Here is a 5,053-nt window from a genome sequence, read left to right as displayed (position 1 = left end):
AATCAAGATGGAAGCATTTTTTGGGGGGGAAGTGGGGAAACTAAATTTTATTCCTTTTTTTTTTTGATTTTTTTAAGACATCAAGATCACATGAATATATGAATGTTATTATTTTTGCAGGAAAACGCTCGAAGAGAAAAATGAAAACATGCATCATGTGTAATATTATGCTTCTGAGCTTTTTTTTAGGGTTTAAAAATTAGGGTTTAGTAATTAGGGTTTAGAAATTAGGGGGTTAAAAATTAGGGTTTAGCTATTATGATTTAGAAATTAGGGTTTAGGATTTAGAAATTAGGGTTTAGATTGAATTTTTAATAGGAACGGTTTAGAGTTTAGGGTTTAGCCCTAAACCCAAAACCCAAAACCCTAAACTCTAAATCGGGCTAAATTTAAAAAAAAAACTTCATATAAGAAGAAAGAAAAAAACGTTCCAAAAATATTATTAGGAATAACATTACTCATGATGAATGTTATCAATTATTTCTTCGATCGTTTTCCCGCCTAAATAATAACATTTATCACAAAGTGTCATTTTTAAATGTTCATATTTTCACCTAAATTTGATGTCTGAAAAAATTTTCGAAAAAGTTGAAAAATATTTACTTCTCCCCACTTTCCTTCAAAAAAGTGTTTCCCTCTTGATTATGACCCATATATATATATATATATATATATATATATATATATATATATATATATATATATATATATATATATATATATATATATATATATATATATATATATATATATATATATGAAACATTTGCTATACGATAATCAAAACTAATGAAATATGTTAACGACTAATTAAAATTAATGTTTAAGGTTTAGAAATTAAGGTTTAGAGTTAGTGTTTAGATTTTAGAGTTCAAGGTTTAGATTTAGGCTTTAAAATTAGCGTTTAATATGAACGGTTTAGAGTTTAGGGTTTTAGGTTTAGGCATCCAAACCCAAAACACTAAACATTAAACTCTAAACTCTAAATCGGGCAAAATTTAAAAAAACCCCCTCATATTTGTTTATCCTACATGAAATATATGACAACCTGCTGCGAAAAATATATTTACGTTTTTTTTGTATTAAAAAATTACATTTTCAGAATATAAACTTTAAATACTAACCCTAGAAAACCTAAAACATACACTCCAAATTCTAAATCGGACTAAATATATGTATGATGCAGTAACATTTTTCGTCCATTGACATTCATTTTAACATTATTTGTACATGTTAACCTTTATTTTAGTTATTATCATACATTATACCGAGTAACATTTATTTGTACACGTTAATATTCATTTTAAATATAGATGTATGTTAACGGACTAAAACTGTGTGGCGCGCGCGCGCACACACACACACACACACACACATATATATATATATATATATATACTCTCATTTGTCACGCACGCTCGCGCTTTTGGACGAAAACCCGAACCGCATTACAGATATCCGAACATTAAACCATCCCGAGGAGCAGGCGGGTCGGACCTCGATTCTGAATACGGGTCGGTAAAACCTTTCCGGGGAAATCCGGCTTTCAGGAAATAAATTTCACGGATATTTTTAAGGGGAGTGACTCGAACTTGAGACCTTCCCACCTCATCCCAATGGGAAGTGATACTCACACACCAAGAATTGATCCATACACAGTAACTTACTATTATACCCTTAATTTATAATTATAGAGGTTCAACTCTCTAGATAAACTTAGGGTTATAGCTGTCAATTGTGTGCCAAAAAGTGTGTATGGATCAATTCTTTTGAGTGTGTGAGTATCACCTCCCCATCCCAATACACAAGTGTAAAGGGATGAGCTATTGGACCACTAGGGTGGGTTCACCCTCCAATTAACATATATGAAGTGTTTATTCTTTTCTTTTATCTAGTTTCCATTCTTTCAATATTAGTTAATTTGTAGTAAAAAAAAGTAAATTTGTAGTAAGATTAGGCCACTAAAAGTTGTTAACGACAACTTAATCTTAACAGGATCATAATTGTTGAGACAGTGGAAGATGGATATTCATGGAGGAAATATGGACAGAAGGAGCGTTTTGATTCTAAATATCCAAGGTCCATCCATTATATATATTACCACATAATTTATTAATTTCTATTGTGTTTTATCTTTTAAAATAAAATAATCACTATTTTAGTGTCTACTATGAAATTGCACAAATTTTTACTCCGTAAAAAAATTCTACTAACTTGATTTCCACCTATAAAATATCTTCTCTCCACTATAATCTCTTTTGATTTGTTGAAATACAAATGGACAACAGAAATGTAACATTCCACAATAATATCGATGGAGTAAGTGAGTTAAAGTTAAATGGTTGGGCTCTGGTATTCTTATAAAATGTTTTAGGTTCAAACCTCACAACATCATAACCTGGGGTTGGTTGGTGAAATGGTTGAAAATGTTACAAGATGACATGGTTAACTCGAATACATTTGACTATTTGAGTAAAGATATTTATCTTACTCAAATGAACTGAAAAAAAAAACCTTATTCAATTCATTAACCCGTTTAATATTTCTTTAACATCATATAATTCTAAAAAAGTTTTATACGCAGGTGTTATTTTAGATGCACACACAAACACAACGAGGGGTGCAAAGCATTAAAACAAGTCCAAAAACTGAATGATGGGTCAGAAATGTTTCATATCACGTATTTTGGGTCTCACACATGCGGAGGTATGCACAGAAACACACAGATGTTCTCAATCACAGGGGCACAAAATTCGTTTCTACTTAATTTCGAGGACTCCAGAATTAAAGAATCATCAAGTAGCCTCTCAGTATGTGAACACAAGGTCCACACCGTAAAACACCCAAGCGTTTACTTTTCTAGTTAGAGACCAACGTCTTGAAGCCAGGGGTGGAACTAGCATAGGGCAGAGGGGGGCAGATGCCCCCAGTGGAATTTTTGATATTTTTGTGAAATTTTATGTATTTTTTATGGATAACAATGAAGGAAGATGTAGTTGCTTGAAGGTTTGGAGAGGATGACCAAGGTAGAAGATAAAAGATGAAGTACATGATGAAAGAGAAATATATGAGTGTCGGACCCATTACTAATTTTCAGTAAAAGTTTTTATTTTTATTTCTCATATACAATACGTAGTATATAATTACGGAGCATACAATTTACAATAGAGACTAGAATGACATGACCCCACTTCTCTCTATTTTTCAAAAAAATAAACATTAGTACACTACGGACCAATATTAGACTGTGATTTGTTTCATATTTCATCACTCCGTATCATAGAAAAACCAGTAATGATATACGTAGTATTTTTTACGTATATAAATAAATATTTTTATTCGAGTAATTTGATTTCAATAACATGTAATTTGAACTCAAGTTAATAAGTGTATACTCTGTACCTTCTAATCCATTTACAAGTGTAGACTAAATCCATCAATTACATTAAATTTCAAGTAAAAACTATCATTTTCTCTTTATTTCTCTTCAAAAAATTTGCCCCCAGTGATTTGAATTCCTGGATCTGCCACTGCTTGAAGCTAATGTGGGATCCGCTCAAGGTCCAACTAGTTTAAGTAAATATTTAATATGTTCTCCGAGTAGAGAAGTCATTATTGAAAGAAAAAAAAAACTAAGTGTTTTTGAAATTTGCATGCTCCTTAGTTAGAAACTTTAAAAGCACTGATATTTGTGACTGTCATAATTTTGGTTTTCGGCTCAAAGTTATGGGGAACCTTATAGTGATTAGCAAGGAAGTGGTTTAATCTTCAGAAATAATATATAGTAATTTTTTTATTAGTTAATTCGTTTTAAACTAGCCCGGTTCGGCCCACGCGATGCGGCTGAGCTTTCGGCATGCATATTATATTTGACGTAACGTTGTGTAGGTACAAAAGGAGAAACGATCAATGTGTGAATACCCGTTTTAGATGTATGTGCACATACGGGTTTTTAAAAAATTGTCCGTTTCGAACGTACTTAGTCTCGTTTTGTTAGGAAAATTGTTTCAAGTTTAATGGTGGTGGCGGTGAAAATTAACTCGCGACGGGTAGGAGATAAGGCCCGTTGAAGTTAATGGTGAAGTTTTTTTTTTTGAATTAAATAAAATAAATAAATTTACATTTTAAACCCTGGAAAACTGTGTTTCTTGAAATATTGTTTTGGGGGGGGGGGAGGGGGGAGGGTGGTAAAGTGAAAAATGCTAGTGTGAACATAAGGGATGAAATGGCAATTTTTTTTTGCTTGTGAAGGCATGAAATCCCACGTGTTTTAGTCTGTAAAGGGATTAATTTTCTAAATGATTCAAAAGAATAAATGAAATCATATAAATACACTTTCAGCCCAAAACTTTTTTAAACATCCAACCCATAGATAATTAATATTTAGTCATAAACTACTAAGCCTGTAGACATTTTATGACTCGTGAAAACACAAGTTCTTTAAAAAAAGCTTTTAAAGAGGACTATTTATGTAAATTATATAAGTAATAGTTTGTATGTTCCGCTATCAAAATACATTAAACAACAATGAATTAAATAAGGGTGTTAGCAAAGGGTTTTAGGTCGAGCGGTATCAACGAGTCTCATTAACCTTGAGGTTATGAGTTCGAGTCCTGTTGTGGACAAAATGAATGTGTTTGCCGTTCCAAAAAAATAAAATAAAAAATAAGGGTGTTAGTGCATTGGTGATGACCTGACTTTCTATAAGGGATGTAAGAGGTTCAACTCTCACGTGCTGCAAATATATTTTCCTTGTAGTTACCCACACATTTCATGGAGGTTTCGGATGTTTATGTGTTTGAGTCTCACCCGATGAGGTTTTATCACACGATACCCGTATGGATTCGTAGTGTGGATTTCCTCCTGAGGGCCGGTAGGACTGTAATGTTTCATCTAGAAAATATCGCGTTCGGGTCCCTCAGTGACTCTTAACCGCCGTTAAAAAAAAGATAGTTCACATTTAACCAAACATATTAACAAAAATATAGTATAATGAAAAGCAGAGGATCAGTCAACCATATATCTAATTAGTTTATCATTAGAATTAGTTCAT

Source organism: Rutidosis leptorrhynchoides, chromosome 2 (genome assembly GCF_046630445.1).
Source record: "Rutidosis leptorrhynchoides isolate AG116_Rl617_1_P2 chromosome 2, CSIRO_AGI_Rlap_v1, whole genome shotgun sequence".
Taxonomy (NCBI): domain Eukaryota; kingdom Viridiplantae; phylum Streptophyta; class Magnoliopsida; order Asterales; family Asteraceae; genus Rutidosis; species Rutidosis leptorrhynchoides.
This window is presented reverse-complemented; position numbering follows the sequence as displayed.